This window comes from Pogona vitticeps, chromosome 1 (genome assembly GCF_051106095.1).
Source record: "Pogona vitticeps strain Pit_001003342236 chromosome 1, PviZW2.1, whole genome shotgun sequence".
Lineage (NCBI taxonomy): Eukaryota > Metazoa > Chordata > Lepidosauria > Squamata > Agamidae > Pogona > Pogona vitticeps.
In genome coordinates, this window is record NC_135783.1 from 257907642 (window position 1) to 257927209 (window position 19568).

The 19568-nt window shown below is 42.4% G+C and overlaps 1 protein-coding gene across 2 annotated transcripts in view; it reads left to right on the plus strand.

Annotated features, from left to right (window-relative positions):
• KCNQ1 (potassium voltage-gated channel subfamily Q member 1) overlaps nucleotides 1–19568 on the plus strand; it is a 417925-nt gene that overhangs the window by 181716 nt on the left and 216641 nt on the right. The gene's annotated exons all lie outside the window — the stretch shown is intronic.

Genomic DNA, 19568 nt, shown 5'->3' on the forward strand with positions numbered 1-19568 from the left:
GGGAGTTGCAGTCCAAAACTCCTGAGTAACCCAAGGTTAAGAACCAGTGTTATAGATCAGTGGTTCTTAACGTGGGCAATAATGCCCCCCAGGGGGCGATTTCATTTTTCAGGGGGGCGGTAGAACGAAAAGGGGCGGTGTGGGGGCAAAAGAACAGAAGGGGGCGGTAGGGGGGCGCTGGAGCAAGCCAAACCTGTGAAGGCAACTGCAGCCGCAGTGCTGGCAGTAGATCCGGTGCTGCTGCTGCCGCCAGATGATCCAGCTCTTTCTACCTGCCACGTCTCGCCTTTCTCCTTTAGGGGAGCATTGAGTGTGGATCAAGTGGAAGGAAAGTGTCTCTTGGGTCCTCAGCCTCGCCCTGTGAAGCGCTGCCTCGCACCCGGGTGGGGAGGGAGGGTAGGTAGGTAGGTAGGTAAGATATCATCACCTCAGGGAGGGGGGCGATGATAACTTCCTCAATGGCTCAGGGGGGCATTTCTTTCAAAAAGGTTAAGAACCACTGTTATAGAAGATGATCTGGGTGTCTTTATTCTGGCATTTATTGCATGGCTATGCTCCCAGGATTCATTCAACCCAATTCCAAAATGTTTACATTGGTCAATATGCTCCACACTTTTATTTTGGATCGTTAACTATATTTCTTGATCTGCTTGGTTTTTACAGATTATCATGAATTTTGTTTCCTTAACATTCATTGTTAGACACTTTTTATTACTTACCTCACTGGCTTTGTTGAGAAACTATTGCAGAACCTCTAAAATGTCAGTTAGTAACACTTTGCTGTCTTTACATTGAGTGTTGTTGATAAACTATTCATTAACAATGATGCTGTTATTTGAATCAGCAAGTGTTCCTCTAAATATGTTCTCATAGTACAAAATGAGTAGTGAAAATATGCATCCTTATTGGCTCTAATATATCTATGTCCTCTATTCTGTTCTTCAACTTTCACTGCAGCTTTTTGTTGCTTACATGAGTTGCCAGTCACATAAACACTTCTTGCACCAACTTACTAACACCGCTATCAGCTTGCCATGCTGGACTTGTCAAAGGCTTCGTTCTAAACAGTGAAGAAAGTATGTGTGTTCATGATTATATATTATATCATAAGGTTTTTTTTTATTTCAGGAATATTTTAAACCCTCACAGTTTTTTATTTTAACTTAGATGCAATGGTTTATGAACGTCAGCAATTCTGAAATGATGTCCAACATGTTTTTTGTTTAACTGATCCTCTCCAGTTATTTCAGTCAATCTGAAAGTTAGACTCCTCCTTTAAATCCCAAATTGTGTTTTTGAAGAACAAAACAGCAATGTGTGGATAAGTGTTGGCTTTAGGAGGAAAGAACAGATGTGCCGTCTTTGTTGGCCTGGTTATGATTGTTTCATTTAAACAATCTAGATCAGACATAAATAAACTGGTGCCCATGGAATAGTTTGGCCAGCAACTAACATCAAACTCATTTGGCATGGAAAAAGTTGAAGGACTGTGAGAGTTGTATTCCAAAATGTCTGGAGGGTCCCAGGTTGCTTACGTTGGTGTAAACTCAAGGTGGAAATCTCATACCACACATTCAGAAAATGAGGCATGGCAGATCAGTTGTGCTGAGAGTGCAAAAGTGTGCCAGAATCCAGAGAGCATTCCCAACTTCTTTACTTGTCTTACTGAGGCATGTCATATCCCCATCATACGTTTTATACTTTCTAGGAGCAGAAAGCAAGCTCCACAGATTGTGGGAGAATGTGTCTCATTGTCATGAGGACAACCATAAAATGGAGTGCCTACCAAACTTCAGTAGTGATTACTACAAAGGAGTATTTTAAATGGTCTTCTCCTCCTTTTCATTGTCCTCTTTTCTCGTTTCTCAAAGGAAGACTGCTAGAGTAGGGGAGAAAAGGTATTTCCCCTCCTCCCAGCTTTCTGTCAGCAGTCTCCTTATCCACTTTCTGTCTTTGGCAAAGAGAATATAAGACTGTATCTTACAAAGAATGTCCAGATGAAATACAGTATTCCAGCCTTTACATTCCTCCTCTTTATACCCTTGTGGATATGTGTATTTGTGCTCACAGAAATGTGTATTCATGCATATATATGCACACACACATCCACAAATGCATGTGTATGCACACCCACACACACCATGTATCATGTGAAATGGGCCATTGTCCAGGAAAGATTATGACATGATATTCAGTAGTTAACTAATTCATGCTCCAGTTTTCCAGCAAAAAGATGAGTCATCAAAGCTAATAGTGAATGTTTTTCTCTTCAGTAAGAGGTGCATTCCAGAGGAAATAAAACATGCTTCACTGTATTTAGTACAACTTAAGCAAAACAGTTAAATACTGAAGAACAATCTTTCTTTCTTTCTTTCTTTCTTTCTTTCTTTCTTTCTTTCTTTCTTTCTTTCTTTCTTTCTTTCTTTCTTTCTTTCTTCCTTCCTTCCTTCCTTCCTTCCTTCCCTCCCTCCCTCCCTCCCTCCCATTTTTTTAAAGCTGTGGCTTCCCCTTCTCAATATATGAACAAAAATGCTTTACTTTTAGATGGGAAAATCGTGCATCATGTGCAGCAACTTTATTCTCTCATGGAACAGGGAATCTTTTACACACTTAAGCATTCTCCATGCCTAACCAACTCACTGAAGTAAGACCAACATTAGAGGTGTCTGTTATCTGGAACAAAGTTCCAAATAGAGTAGTCCTAGAATAAGCTGGAATTTTTAGCGTGTATACATTACTGAAACAGTGATGTCTACATTGGCTTGAACATGTAGATGTTCGGATTCCAAAAGATCTCCTGTATGGAGAATTAGTGCAGGGAAAGTGCTCCAGAGGGAGATCACAGCTGCAATACAAGTGGGACCTGAAGGCCTTAAGAATGGACCTCAACAGATGGGAAACCTTGACATCCTAGTGTTCAGCCTGGAGGCAGGCGGTGCATCATGGCCTCTCCCAAATTGAAGAGACCCTTGTCCACAGACTGAGGCAAAGAGGCAGTCCTGAAAGCAGCAAAACCAGGGAGCTAGACAGGGAACAGATTGTATTTGTCTTCAATGTGGAAGGGATTGTCACTCTCAAATTGGCCTTCTCAGCCACACTAGACGCTGTTCCAAGAGCGCGTTACCATAGTCTCTCGAGACTGAAGGATGCCTAAAAAAATCTATCTGTAACACTGCTTGGTCTCAAGGGTTCCAAGTTCTGCTGAGTATATTCACTTAGAAGATCTCACTGAATTCATTGGGATATACTTCTAAATCAACATTCACAGGATCATATTACTGTTCTTAAAATGCAGCTTAAATTCTTCATTTTAAAATATTGTACCAGAATAAAGCCTCAAAGCTCCCAAACAAACTCCACCAGAGCAGTGCTATTCCTGTCCTCTGAAGATGCCAGCCACAGAGACTGGCGAAACGTTAGGAAGAACAACCTTCAGAACACGGCCAAAGAGCCCGAAAAACCCACAATAACCAAATGCTTCTCTCTTTATTTTACTGGGTATCTTTTCCTGGCAAGGCCACAGGAAAATCTCAGGTCATGGCCAGGGCATGTTTTTCTCCAAGGAACACATTGCAAATCATATCTTTCTTTTTAAAAAAGAAATGTTATTAGACACATAGTTAATTAAATTGGATTAGCTGTGGCAACTCTTCACCCGTTGATTCATTTTGTTGCATGACTAGTAGTTGAGATAAGCCAGGCTTGGGGGGGGGGGGAGTGTAAAAATCCACAGAGGAGGGAAACCCACAATGAATATGGTACAGTATTTATGTTTATTTAGATAGGCAGAAGTAGTATTCTATGGAGGTCTAGATTTTATGATAAATGATATCTCAGTCTTGGCTAGGTCTACTTTCTGGGGAACAGAGTGTGTTTGTGTATGTGCTTTGAGAGTGATCAAGTCAGCACCTACGTATTTTATGCATTTCGTTCTACCTGCTTTCTATTTAACCATGTAGTTTAGTGCTTAACACTTGATGTACAGATGTACCAGCTCCTTGCTGTAGTTTTGCAATTGATGGGAAGATGTTCAGAAATTAACCGGGAGACACTAAAGTATCTGTATTGGTAGAGAGAGGTAAGATTTGTGCATGCAACCCAAAATGGAACAATGAACAAATGAGAACTGCAAGTGGAGGATCACGGAACAAATTCCTAATAAGGAACTGCATGTATCAGGAGCTCAACTGGCTTCAGAATATAGGCTCAGAAGCACTTTGGGACTTAGAGCAAGCATAGCCAGTAGATCTCTCTCTCTGTCTCTCTCTCTCTCTCTCTCTCTCTCTCTCTCTCTCTGTGTGTGTGTGTGTGTGTGTGTGTGTGTGCCCACGTGCACGCGCACCCTAAATAGCAAAACAATAAATATTGCTCTTGAATCTAACTTAGAGAGAAACCAGATAGGAAATTTCCAGAGGAAATCTAAGACTTTGTGTCCTCTGCTATAGCTGAACCCTTAAACTACATTTCCTGGGAAAAATGAGGCCCCTTGAGCCAAGGAAATATTTTTTTAAAAAAATGGAAGCAGGACATGCTGGTCTGACCCAGGCTCTATTAGTGAAATATGGCTTCCATGTTCATATCAATCTATGTCAGAATCAAGACTACAGGTTTACTTTGGTTCGCTGTCTTATTTAAAGGATAATTTTTAAAAAGTCTAGGGAGAATCTTAGAAAGTGGAAGATGAGCAATAGGGGCTATAATCTAGCACAGAGTTAATCAGGTTAAAACTCTTTGATTTCAGCAGACTTAAACATGCCTATCTCTGTTCTGGATTATGGCCAATAGCAGCAGTACAAACATCTGTTTTGTGTACATAAAGCTTGGCTCATCCAGAGTAATTGTTACATGCTGCTTGGTCTGCAGGGAAAAAAATTGCCCGCTGTACAGAGATCTATACTTATATCTCTTTATTTATCTTTTTAGAAAATATTAAGGTCTTCATGTTTTACTTTTCATAGTCTGTTCTGTAGCATGCCAAGGGGATACACAGTGGCAGGATTGTACTTGGTTTTAAACTTTGGAAGGCCCACAGAAGGTAGCCTCTGAATATAGATACTTGAACAAAGTTACTGATTTGTATCTCTGCTTCCACAAAGGAACCAGCCTTGTTTTATATTGCCATTCTGCTTGTTTTTAGCTTCTTTTGCTTAATGTGTCCCTTACACACTGCCCAAAAATGAAGTCACAGATTTGCATACTGTTGTTGTTGTTGTTGTTGTTGTTAGTAGTAGTATTAAACTCCAGGCACAGTCAAAATTATAAAAACTGCCTGATATTATGTAACAGATACAAGTTTTAACCAAAAACCTAAATATCTGTCAGATATCGGTGCAGTATGTATGCTGTTACTAATATTGCTGTTTGTTGTAGCTCTGATGGTGTGATTTCTGAGATCTGCAACTGCTTATAGTACTGTGTGAAATTTCTTGAAATCCTCCCTAAGCCCTGATGACTGCAGGGGCCACTGAAATATGTTTCCTCCACAAGCGAGATGTTTCAATTGACAGGTCTCTGATTTATTTTTATTTTTTTATTTTTTTAGTCTTTCCAATTCTTTATTTTCAACTCTGGCATCCCCTGGAATTGCAATGTCAATGATTGAGACATTTCTTTGTTGTATCATTACGTCTGGTGTGTTATGTTCAAGATGTCTGGCCGTTTGGATCCGGAAATCCCAGAAGATCTTGACTTCCGCATTTTCTGACACCTTGTCTACCTGATGTTCCCACATGTTTTTGGCAGCCTGCAAGTTATATTTTTTGCATAATAACCAGTGCACTAATTTTGCCTCTCTATCATGTCTAACTTTATAATCTGTTTGTGCAGTCTTTGGACATTAGCGGATGAGGTATGACACAGTTTCATCTTTTTCTTGGCAGATTTGACATTTGCTGTTAGCACTAATTCCTTGGATCTTAGCTTTCATCACGTTGGTTTGGAGTGCTTGTTCTTATGCAACAAAAGTCAAGCCTTCAGTTTCTTTCTTAAGGGTCCCCAGTTTTAGCCATGCCCATGTTGAATTATTATAATGCTTTCCATCAATATTTCTCAGTTGTTGTTCATGTGGTTGTTTATTTTTCCAGGTGTTTAATTTGTTTTCAAATTGTTGTTTTTTATATTGAGCCTTTGTTTCTGTTGTTTTATTATTGTTTTTGATTTGTTTTTTCTTTGTTTGTTTGTTTAAAATATTTTTACCCAGCCTTTCTCCTTAAAAATAATCCAAGGCAGTTTACATCACTGAAAGACAATATTTAAAGTGGAAAACAATGAGTATACAATGATGGCTTATGAGAAGGCCATATTTATAGCTAAGAATAATGAGTACAAAATGGAAGTATTCTCAAAGGCTTTTACAGCTGGGACCCGATGGTTGTTGTAGGTTTTTTGTGCTGTTTGGCCATGTTCTGAAGGTTTTTCTTCCTAATGTTTTGCAAGTCTCTGTGGCTAGCATCATCAGAGGACAGGAGTTAGAACTCTGTGTTCTGGTGTAGTGTGTGGGATAGTTGAGTACTTGAAGCTGTGGGATCAACTTTTTGTCCCTTTCAGGAGATTAGATGATCATAGTGATTTTTGTTATGGGTGTATTGTTGTGATGGGGGGGGAGATGATCTGTAACTGTGATTGATGGGTGTCATTAGCTAGTCTTTTGTGTGCAGTGATCACCAGTCCTTGTGGCTGCAAACCTCAACAACTCTACCCAGCCACAAGGACTGGTGATCACTGTACACAAAAGGCTAGATAACAACACCCATCAATTGTAGCTGATCCCACCGCTACAAATACTGAACTTTCCTACACACTACACCAGAAAACAGAGTTCTAACTCCTGTCCTCTGAAGATGCCAGCCACAGAGACTAGTGAAACGTTAGGAAGAAAAACCTTCAGAACATGGCCAAACAGCCTGAAAAACCCACAACCACCACAAAAAGGAAGTTTTCACAGTTAAAATACAGTATTTTAAAACTTGATCCAAATGAGCCAACCCAGCTTAAATGTTTAATTTTTGTTTTCAGCAAGGCAGCCAGCTCCTTCACTAAATGCATATTGTTCGCTTGCTCACTCTTCTTATCACTCAGTGCTAAATGATACTGTTTGTATGTGCTAATGCAGAAATAATAGCTATAATTTTAATAGATATACATCAATGCGCATCTTGCCTATGCATGTGAATTCTGCCAAAGCCAGAATTTGCTGGAATCCTTTTATTTGATCTACTGTTTTTAAGCTTCTGATTTCGATTTTACTTTGATGTTGTTTTATTATTTTATTGCATTGCACTGTGGCATATTTTTATTCACTCTTATACAGTATTTGAGAATGAAGGACGAATGTAAAATACAGTACTTTAAATAAACAAATTAATGAGTAAGTGAGTGAATGAGCCAAGCAGCAAATTGGCACACTACATGCTTTTTATCATTCTGCTGCTATTACCCAGGGCAAGAATTTTCACCAGGAAATTTCTACAAGATCGAATTCATAGCATGTGGGAGTTAGGAGTCTTTCACAGTTCCTCTTTCTAGTTTCTCAAGCATCATCATGGCAGTAGTAATGGTGGGGGGGGGGGAGATTTCTATGTGGGAGCTTCCCAGCCCTTTTGTCTGACGCCTGCATATTTTTCTGTGTGGCTCTGATTTGGGATGTGATCCTGCTGTTTGTTCAAGGGGGAGGCTGGACACAGGAATTTTCTGGGGCAGCTCTATGAGAAGAATAGGGACAGAGGCAAATGCTGTGTTATATTCTTTCTCCCATTTCCTGTCTCTTCCCATCTCTTGCTGCTAAGCAACAGTAAACTCCCTTGGTAGTTGATAGGTGAGGAGATCTCCATCTCAGCTCGTGGAGCGTCCAGCTTTGCCACTGTACTTGTTCCTCTCTAACAGCTTGCTTCGCTTCCCAGTGTTTCTGGCCCCTGGGATGCTGTATCTCTGACAGAGAAGAAGACGGGCCTCTCTACGTAACTCCATGCCTTGTATACCTTGAACCTCTGGCACACACAGGGAGTAGCATTGCACTCTTACAGAATATATTTCAAATTATAGTACTGTATATTTTCAATGTGCAGAAAGCTCATATTGCTTGAACTAGTTTTAAGCCACTTTAATCATGGGTGTGAGAGTGTCTGTGTTTAGGGAGTAGGATAGAAGACAGCGAACTTTCTAAACAATTGGAGTTTAGCACTCTCAAAATTAGATTGACAGAGTATGGTAAAGTGGACAATGTGGCTGCAGCTTATAGTATGACTTAATTCATCTTATTATGCTGTGGATGTAATCCTTTTTTTGGAAGCCTATCTGGAAAAATTGAACCCACTGTAGTACATCAGCTGTTTATAATCAAAGAAACATATGTTTAAAAGAGCTACAGGGCCTTTATAAACTATGTGTGCAAATTACCTTTGGAACTGGTTTATTGCATACAGTTGTTGAGGCCTTTGCTTTGGGTAGCTATATTGAAGCATTGTTATGAATTAATTACAACCTTTTTATCCATTTAGTTTTGCTCAGGCCAGTTAATCAGAGGTGCATGTAAGTTATGCAGTCAATGACCCTGCAGTAATTAATGCTATTGCTGCCTTTGTTTGCTTGGCAAATATTGCTTCTAAAAATAGAACAGAGTCTGGCTAGCAATAATAACATAATGCTGTTCTGGTTATTTTAACACTTCTTTGCTCCTTCTGCCCTCCCCCCCCCCCCCAAATAATACTTGGGCTGCCCAGGAGACATTTTGGGAAGGAACTCCTCTTCTTAGAGTTCTACTAATCATTTATTAATATGCATATTATTTAATGTACAAAGATGCTGACTATCCCTGCTGTGTTCCTCTGTCTTGATTTCATTCATATGCAATCAAACAGGAGTGCTGCACATTTAATTACTGTCATCTTGGGACCTTGTTGCATATTGATTTTGCCTGGATATTATAGCACAGTAGATGTATGTGAGAATACAGAAACTCTGTTTTGGGATGAGGGAGACTGGGGGTGGGGGTGGTCCACGCATATCTCAGTCATGTTTTCCTTCTTGCACGCACACACGCACGCACGGACACACACACACACACACACACACAGAGACACACACATCATTCCAGATTGTAGAATGTGCTATGACATAACCCCTGCTGTGCCCATTTATATCCACATGGATAACTTTCCCAGAAAGAGTGGGTAGAGCATTAGATGCCTATCTGGAATACATTCCTAAATGACTGGAAGCAAATGTCAATTAATTTCTGCAGGTCCTGTTTCCAAAAGAACTTATTTTCCTACTTCTGCTGTCTCCCCCACTCCCTTAATTTCTCTTTCTTTCTTCTCTCATTGTTTAACTTTATCTTCTCATTTGAACCCTCTTCTTCCTCCCCTAAGATCTTGCTCTGCAACTGCTTAACCCTGTACCCTCCCTCCCCCCCTGTCCTTCCCTCCCTCCCTTCCTCTTTCTCCCCAGCAGGCACATTCCACATGATAGATTGCTGGTGGATTCAACCTTGTTTATATTAAAGTACTTCACAGTCTTGCCAGACAGCTGTGCTGGCAGGTCACTTTGAACGACCATTCATATGTATTGCAACTGAAGCCTTGGAGCCTTTGGTGGCAGCAAACCTAAAATTAAATAATTGCATCTGCTTCTTAAAAAGTGGCACATTTTGCTTTTAGCTGCACCTTCTCTATTCCAGTTACCAGGTTTTCAAGAAAGAAAGAAAGAAAGAAAGAAAGAAAGAAATACTAGAACTTCCAGCTTTGCAAACATTTGGGAACAGAGACTTAACTCTCCAACTGCTTACGTGGCAGTATATTCTCGAGCTGAAATGTAGATTTATTTACTTAAGGCCAATAGAAAAGAGCTGAGCAAGGGCTTCTCTATGAGGCATTGTGTCTAATATCAAAAACATAAGCTTACTCTGGTTTATTTATGTAAATCTTACAGCATGTCATCTAAATGAAAGTTAGCATTTCATATTTTAGACTCAGCCTCCTGGCTATATCATGTGGTATTTTAAAGTAAGTCTTTAGAAAATTCTGCTTCTCAGCAGGAGCAGTCTTAGGCTGCACAAAGATCAAAAGGTTTAGTTGAGGTGTGTGTGTTTGGCAGTAACAGTGAAAACTGTGCACATGAAAATATGCTTTATATTAAGACCAAGTTGGTGTGTGTTTGTGTGTGCACGCGTGCATCCATGTATGTGCATATATACAGACTACATTTGTATAGTACTAGAAGTCACCCTGTAACATAACTAATTGTGTAATTTTAACCTACATTAAATCTAACCTTTATCCTGTGCACATTTCACCCACGGATACCTATTTTGGTCCACATCATATTTTTTTTCTTTGTTTTTTTTTCTTTGTTAAAACAACATGTTTGTAGCAGCATTGCATAGTGTATGGCCTGCAAGGTGTGTTGACACTAAAAAGGAATTCCTTGGAAAGGTTTTAGCTCTTTTCCACTGGAAGAACTGACTTTTAAGGGTTGCCGACCACCACTTCTCTTTTATTGTAAAATGACACTATAAATGACATATCATTAAAACAATACATGGTGTACCTTGTTTATGGCCTTTAATCCATGCCACTGCTAACATGCACCAGTGCAAAACACTTGATGAGCAAAACTAGCCCCTGTTTCAGAGGGCTCTATTGCAAATTGTCATGGATGATGGCCCTCCATCACACTACTCTCGTCTTTGTCTGCTCAGGCACTTTCTGCCTTTGAGCCTATGTCTCATGACTGGGAAAAAAAAACAGCATGATGAGGAACAAGCTTTCTTCCCTGGAATTCTCCAGGTAGTGGAAGTCCAGAAAAACTGGAGAGTGTCAGATTGTGGAAGACTGCTGGAGAGGTTAGAGTGGCCCCGCTGCAGCCTGGGGCATGGATCTCAGCAGGTGTCTGGTACTGCTGATTCCTGCCAAAAGCTCTGAACAAGATATAGACCAATGGCTTGTCCCATATGATTTTATTTGATTAACTTTAAATATAGCATGCTGCAGTAGGAAAGCATCCAGTATCATATAACTCAGTGGTTCTTAACGTGGGCGATAATGCCCCCCAGGGGGCGATTTCATTTTTCAGGGGGGCGGTAGAATGAAAAGGGGCGGCATGGGGGCGCTGGAGCAGAAGGGGGGCGGTAGGGGGGCGCTGGAGCAAGCCAAACCTGTGAAGATGGCTGCAGCCTTTTTACAATGTGCATGAATATATATTTTCCTCCTATCTTAATTGAGTTTCAGAGTTTTTGTCTTGAAATTTTTAGTTCCTGCATTGTGGTTTGTTTTTATGCCCCTTTTATATTTCTTTTTGCGTCTTAAAATTCGCTTGCAACTAAATCATTAAATGTTACTTTTGGGGGGCATTTCATTTTCTTGGAATTGAATTTTGTTTTCAGGGGTCATTGGATTTAAGTGTCATAAATAAATAAATAAATAAATAAATAAATAAAGAAAGAAAGAAAGAAAGAAAGAAAGAAAGAAAGAAAGAAAGAAAGAAAGAAAGAAAGAAAGATATCATCACCGTGGGGAGGGGGGCGATGATAACTTCCTCAATGGCTCAAGGGGGCGTTTCTTTCAAAAAGGTTAAGAACCCGCTGATATAACTGAAGGATCTCTAAAGCAGTAATGGAGCAAATTATTAATTCTTCTAATGGCTATCTATACTTGTGCATATAGCAGAAAGGAAAAAAAAAACATGGAGAGGCATTTCAGCCCTCTGAGAAACAATAACCCTATTCAGGCATTCCCACCCACCTCATATCATGGCTTTCAACATACAAAAGGAAGACCCAGAAAAGGGCAAGGCCCCTCTTGATATGAAAATATTCACACCAGGATAGTAGTAAGCAGTTTTATTTTCATGTCTGCAGGCATGGAGGGAGCACACCTCGGCAGGTATGGTCTCTGCCGTTACAATGCAGAAACAACAACTTTTATACCCGACAAATATTTTCCCTCTCTATCCCTGTGACCAATCCGGTCATGGCAGAGGGCTCACATTCTGCCTATCACACGACACCAATACAACTTCGGCCCTTATTAGTCTAAACTGCCTATACTCCATTTTGTAAAATCCTCCATTTTGTAAAATCCTCCTTCACAACTCTTTATTACTGTATTGTGAACTTAGAACTTTATAAACTACAGTTTTATATCACTCTGTTCATGTAGGCTCTCCATGTAAGCCAGAACTTCCATTTTTTTTTCCATCTTCTGGCTCACATGCTGAGCATAAATGGTCAGAGCAGCCGCTGTCTTTTCAGACAGTTTTATATGTTGAAAGAAAAGATGGATGTATGAGCACACTACTCATCACATGTTTGCTCTGTATACATTTTCAGTACACCTGAATAGGACAAACAACAAAAGCTAGTTCAAATTACAATTGTCTATTGTGAACAATTTCCCCCACACTTTCCAAACAAGTCTTCCTGGCCAATATGAGAGGAGGAGGGTGAGGAGGCAAATATTTTGTTCTCACATAATCTGTTGCCTTCTTGCAGCCTGAAGTCTTCTGTTATATGGGAATTAAATGTTTCTCATTACTCTTCTTAGTCATGATTTTCGTAAAGTACAGACTCCCAGAGCTATTGTAACTAGATTTTATTAATGTTGTGGAATGGAGTAAAAGGAAGGATTGGGCACCCAGTCCAGCCAGTTCACTGGGGAGCTCAGTTGGCTTTATTAGTTTCCCACCAAATCCAGTCTCTACTGAAACATGAATTTCCAGCACTGGATTCAGGCTGTTGGTGATGCCAGGTCCTCAGCGTGTCCCGTGGTCTTTAAGTGCCAGTTGCTCACCTCTGCCCTAGCCTCTCCAGCCCCTCTTCCTGTGTCCTCTGGTGTTGTTTCTTCTTCTTCTTCTTCTTCTTCTTCTTCTTCTTCTTCTTCTTCTTCTTCTTCTTCTTTATTATTATTATTATTATTATTATTATTATTATTATTATTATTATTATTATTATTATTATTATTATTATTATTATTATTATTATTATTATTATTATTTGCACTTCTGCCTTCAGCGCATCTGTTGAGTTGGGGTAAGGTCTGGGAACCCTGCCCGTTGCTGCAGTCTCTGTGAGGACAGAACAAGAGTTAGAGGTGCTGATGGGCTGAAGAGGAGAGTGCTGCCACCAAGTCCTCTCCTGTTGGCCACAGGAAACTTAACCCAAGCACTTGTCCAATGGTTCTTGATCTCTGCATACTCCTTCTCGACCCAGAGCAAAGAAGGCCAGGCCTACCCCCCCCTCAGCTTCACCCCACTCTTCTCCTTCAGATCTAGAAGAGGATGGCAAGGCCTCCCTCCTCTTCCTCCTCCTTTCTTCTTCCTACCACTGAGCCTAGCCCCCAACTCTTTGCCCAGGTATGGCTGATTTCTCCTCAGTTCTAATCTCCCACCTATGTCCTCCATCTCCCAGTCTGCACCCTCCTGGCATTCAGCAACCAGAGTCTCCTTCAGGCCCTCATGGGCAGATGGCCAGCCAGGGAAGGCTGGAGAGCCCCCCTCATATTGTGTCTGATGAGGTTAGGTCTGATCATAATAAGTAGGGCCTGCAACAGAATTCTGCAATGCAGACTAATCCTGGTTTCAATGGAATCTGTATCTTAGTCCTTCCTCCCCACTGGCTTTTATCTGGACCCAGTCAGGTAGTGACCAGTGGCCACAATCTATTCTCACTGTGTAGACTCAGTGTAGTGCCCCCTTTTCCTTTTTTCCCCTCTGTACTTTTCAAATCCTTAAATTTCTTCGTAGTGAATGCACACAAATGGGTTAATCCTGCGCCTGTGCAGGACATCAGGAAGATTCTAGAGCTTTAGAAAAAGAGAGTCAATTAGCTCCCCCCGCAGGGTATATAAGCCCCGCCTCCTCCATCTTCCTTTCAGTTCCTCTTTTTCCACCGTTCTGTAAGGATGTAAGAACAACAAAGCTATCAACCGTTAAGTATCTAGCTTAGCTAGCCTTTTTTCTATTCCTTTTATTTTATTTTTTATACGGTTGTTCAACAGAACCTGTTATTCTTTTTCATGGCCTCTGTGAATGCACACATATGGGTATTGTCTGTGCCTGCGCTGACTGTCTCGGAAGATTCTAGAGCTAAAAGTAACAATTTTATGGTGTGATCTTCCACGAGGTATATGCTCCTCCCACCCACCATCTTCCCCAGTTCCTTTTTTCCGCCGAGTTCCGAACGGTTCTCAGGAAAGATTGAGCACTTTGCTATTTGCCTTTTGGTTATTTTTTTAGGCTCCTTTGAGCTTTTGTTTGTTTATCTTTACTTCAAATTACCTACTTAGTGATCCTCTGCATCTTTTTTTTTGCCTAATCAGCTTCCCGCAGTCTTTTTATTCCCTTCCTTTTCCCCTCCCCCCCCCCAGTTCTTTGCTTATGGCCTCTCCGTCTCCTTTTAAAAGATGTACGACCTGTGCGAATAAAATTGCACTTTCGGACGGGCATAGCCAGTGTCTTTTTTGTTTGGTTGAGGAACATCCTACCCATTTGTGTCCTGCTTGTAAAACTTTAACCAAGCCGGCACTAAAACAGAGGCTCCAGAGACTTCCGTCTTACCTTTGGCAAACAGCCATAAATCCTCCTACTTCATCTTCAGAAGCGGCTAGATCTCCTGCCCTTTCAGCCGATAGGCTTTCAGCGGGCTAGTCTACCTCTGATTCTACCTCTGTGATACCAGCTAAGGACACTGTTGAGAAAGCACAATTGTCTGGTAAGCACAAGTTGCCCTCCTCTCAGAAGTCTCGAGCGCACGATGCAAGCTCGAAGAAAAAGCCCAAACCTGCCCCTAAGAGGCCTAGAAAGGACAGAGTTCCCCGAGTGGAGCCCCCTCAGCCTTCTCTGTCTTCCCCCATCCTCGAGGAATCATCCAGAGAAGCCCCTGTCTTGGCCTCTGATGGAGATGAAGCCCATGATGTCGCACCCCCCCCACGATGCCACCCCAAACCCCGAGCATTGGCCTCAACGCGGCTGCGCCACAGTCCAGCCCGGCCTCAGCCCATTCAAACCCTGACTCAGGGCGGGCAGCTGAAAGCTCAACATCCAATCTGGAGGTTCCCCCTTCACCTCCACGGAAGAGAACGGAGAAACGAAAGCACCTCTCCCCACCAAGGTCCGTGCCATCGCAAGGCGATTTTTGCCCTTTTCCAATGGTACTATACCATTTTGACCCCTTCATCTGGCAGACCCTGTACGAAAGGTGTTACGGTTTTGGCGACAGTAGAAAACGCAGAGTTATTCTTTTGTTGCAAGACGGTTGTATTTACACGTATTTACAGTTATATACAGGCAGGTATCTTAACAGCACGGCAGGAACTCTTTGTACAGTCTGACAGCATGCGTGGCAGCAAGTGATAGTGGAGGAAGAGAAAGAAGCAAAGACACAGTCCACTTATATACATGTACATGTCCCTACTTCGGACTTCCTCAATGGTTTCTACTCAAAATACTTTACTGTTCCTAAAAAAGATGGAGGCCTCTGCCCCATCCTTGATCTCACTCACCTCAACCGTTTCATATCTCCCCACAAGTTACGCATGCTTACACTGGACTCTATTATCCCTTTGCTTTCACAGGGAGACTGGTTCATAATTATCGACCTGCAGGACGCCTATTTCCACATATCCATTCATCCGGCCCATCAGAAATTCCTCCGGTTTCATTTCAACGGCACCGCTTTCCAATTCTGTGCCCTCCCGTTCGGGCTCTCTAACGCCCCCCAGACTTTCACCAAGTGCATGGCACCGGTGGCTGCCTTCCTCCGGCTACAGGGAATAAACATTTATCCCTACATCGATGACTGGTTGATAGTGGCGACATTGTACCACGACGCCATAAAAGCACGAGACACAATGCTCCATACGCTGCACAGTCTCGGCCTCAACATCAACCTCGAGAAGTCGCACTTAATTTCAAAGCAGACAGTCAAGTTCATAGGCATGGAAATAGACTCCCTCCGTGCAAGAGCTTTCCTGCCTCCAGACAGGATCAGGAAAATCCAAAAGGCTGTCCACCTTTTCCAAACACATCACTCCGTTTCGGCGCATCACGCCCAACACCTCCTGGGGCTCATGGCATCGACGACGGCTGTCGTCCAGCACACCAGACTCAAAATGAGATCCCTGCAGGCATGGTTCCTTTCTCTGTTCAATCCCAAAACAGATCTCCCTTCCACCCTACTGCAGGTGACACCAGAACTAGCCTCCCAGCTCAACTGGTGGACTCGCCTCGACAACCTCCTCATTGACAGGCTTTTCTCGCCTCTCAGACCTTCCATACAGGTCACAGCCGACGCCAGCCCCACAGGGTGGAGTGCACACTGCCTTCAACACACAGTCCACAGACTCTGGTCAAATCAAGAACTGCCACTTCACATAAACCACTTAGAACTGTTGGCAATCATCAAAGCATTCCATGCCTTTCTTCCCCTCATCCGAGGTCAGGTAGTGCAGTTGGCAACAGACAACACCACTGCACTGTTTTATGTCAACAAGCAAGGAGGTACCCACTCCCCTTCTCTGCTCTACCTAGCTGTCGACCTCTGGGAGTGGTGCTATTCCCATCATGTTTTCCCTATTGCCGTCCACATTTCCACCGATGACAACACCCTGGCAGATCGGCTCAGTCGACTACCAACAAGAATACACGAATGGACTCTGAACGATGTCATATTCCAGCGGCTGTGCCGGCGATGGGGCACGCCCTCAATAGACGTCTTTGCAGCCGATGCCAACAAGAAATTTCCCCGGTTCTGCTCCAGAGCAGGACGGGACAGCAACTCTCTGGGAGACGCGTTCCTGATGCACTGGTCCCAAGATCTCCTTTACGTATTTCCCCCTCTGCCTCTGCTCCAGAGTGTGATCATCTGTCTCCGACAGGACGGGGCCAACGCAATCCTGATAGCCCTGTACTGGCCCCGCCAACCATGGTTCACTCACCTGGCCTTGATGTCATCAGACATGCTCCGCCTTCCTCTCTGCCCAGATCTCCTCTCGCTCGACCACGGCCTCGTTCTTCACCCAGACATCGCCTCTCTCAGTCTCATGGCATGGAGGATACTCCCAACGTGATGCAGGTTCTTCTAGCCCGAAAACCTTCCTTCTATACGAAAATAAATGGAAGCCTTTCTTAAAGTATACTCAGGACAATAACTTACCTGCTATACCTGTCTCTTTGAAGACTCTGCTCGCTTACCTCCTCCATCTCTTCAGTTTCGGCCTTTCCCAGTCCACATTAAAGGTCTTCTTTCAGCCATTATGGCTCACCAGCCGGATGATTCTCCCTCCTCTAAGTTGTTTTCTCACCCAACTGTCAAGAAGTTCCTCAACGGGCTCAACAACATTCGCCCTCCTCAACAAAGCATCACCCCCCAGTGGTCACTGCAGCTGGTTCTTAATGCCCTGATGCGGCCTCTGTTCGAGCCCGTGGCATCCATCGACCTCAGATTCCTCACTCTTAAATCGGCCTTCCTTGTTGCAATCACATCAGCCAAACGAGCTAGTGAGCTCGATGCTCTTCGAGCCGATCCTACCTTTATCCAGTTTCACCCCGATAAAGTGACTCTTTACTTTGATGTTTCCTTTCTTCCGAAGGTGGTCTCCGGTTTCCACCTCAACCAATCCATCATACTACCCTGCTTCTTCAAGTCTCCTTCGTCGCCCCTAGAACATATGCTCCATAATCTCGATGTCAGACATGCCCTGGCTTTCTACGTCGAAAGGACAAAAACTTTTAGAAAGTCCAATAAACTTTTTCTGTGCTTTCACAGACCAAACAAAGGGGCCCCAGCCTCCTCTCAATCCATAGCACGTTGGATTGTACAGACTATCTCCCTTGCTTACAGCTTGTCGGGGAGATCCCCTCCAGAACATTTGACAGCTCATTCCACCAGGGCGCTGTCCACCTCTACTGCCTTTCAACGTGGCACCGAGGTTCCTGACATCTGTCGTGCTGCTACGTGGTCCGCACCGTCCACGTTTGTCAAGCACTACCATCTAGATGTCAGAGCATGCCAAGATGCTGCATTGGCAGAGCTGTGCTGTCATCCTTCTTAGCGTGACGATCCACCAACCAGTAAGTGCAGCTTGCTAGTCACCCATATGTGTGCATTCACAGAGGCCATGAAAAAGAAAAGAGGTTACTTACCTGTAACCATAGTTCTTTGAGTGGTCCTCTGTGAATTCACACAACCCGCCCATCCTTCCCCTCTATCCGTCACAGGTTAATTGTATAATTAATTAATTATTTCCTTCATACCCAGCGGATAAAATTCAGGAACTGGGGAAGATGGTGGGTGGGAGGAGCATATACCTCATGGAGAATAGCATCATAAAATTGTTACTTTTAGCTCTAGAATCTTCCAAGAGCATCAGCGCAGGCGCAGACAATACCCATATGTGTGAATTCACAGAGGACCACTCAAAGAACTATGGTTACAGGTAAGTAACCTCTTTTTTTTTGCTAAGTTATTTCATTCTGTCGCATTTCCCCCGCCCCAAGATCTTCCCCTCTGTACTTTTCAAATCTTTAAAGTTCTCCTGAGCCTTCTGATGCTGCCTTCTTGTGCACCAACAATGCTGTTTTGCCTGCACAAGAACGGTTACTTTATTTGTCATTTCCCCTTTCTCTCTAAATTCTTCTCTGTATTATTGGAAGATCCTCTGGAATATTGTAGAAGTTAAGACTGAAAGCTGGAGAAAAGGGATATTCCCATTAGCGGGAAAATTCATTGAGTTGCAGTCTCTTTTCTGGGTCCAAATTAATGTTTTAAAGAAAAAGTTGAAATAACATTTTAAAGTACATTTTAATTATTATTTTTAGAAGATCAGCTTTACAGACAGAATTACTAAAATGTGTTGGTGTGCATGGGGTGTGATAGGTAGAAGGAGCAATGGTTGAGTTGTGAGTGAATGGGGGAGATATGAGAAGCCCCAGTAGTCACCAGTCCTGGGTGATCTATCTGTGACAGTGAAGTAAATGTTTCTGTCTTAATGTAGATGGGTAGCATGTCATGAAGGGATTTTTAGAGACCCTTCCAGCTATGCTCACTGTCCTCCTTGACAGCCAACATTCTTGGTGGTCTTGATGGGCAGATGTTCAAGTCTCTGTGTACTTCAGTTGTTCATTGGCATACAGGAGACAACAGCATGTGCCTTATCTTGCTGGTATTTGGAGAGTAATTACATTAAAATACTGTGTGTAATGGTACTCATAAACACTGGACTGCAATAATACAGAGCATATAAATGCCCTGCAGACATTTTCTTTTAACTTCTCTAAACATTATATTTAAAATGGGAATTCTGCCATTTTCAGTCTTGAAAGTATAAGTGGCAAAACACGTGCCTTATCAGAGATATTCATTCTTTGCCAAAGAAAATACAGATACTTCAACAAGGAAATTCCAGGTTTTATAGCAAAGTAGATTACACAAATTAGCACAATTATGAATAAATTCCTAATTTGCATTTTTCTGGTTGAATGAATTCTATTGGCATGTTGTGCAGATGTTGCTAGTTCTTGTTGTGAAGAGGGAATTAGAGTGTTGTGAGACAAGATTTTATTTTAAAAAATACTGTTCA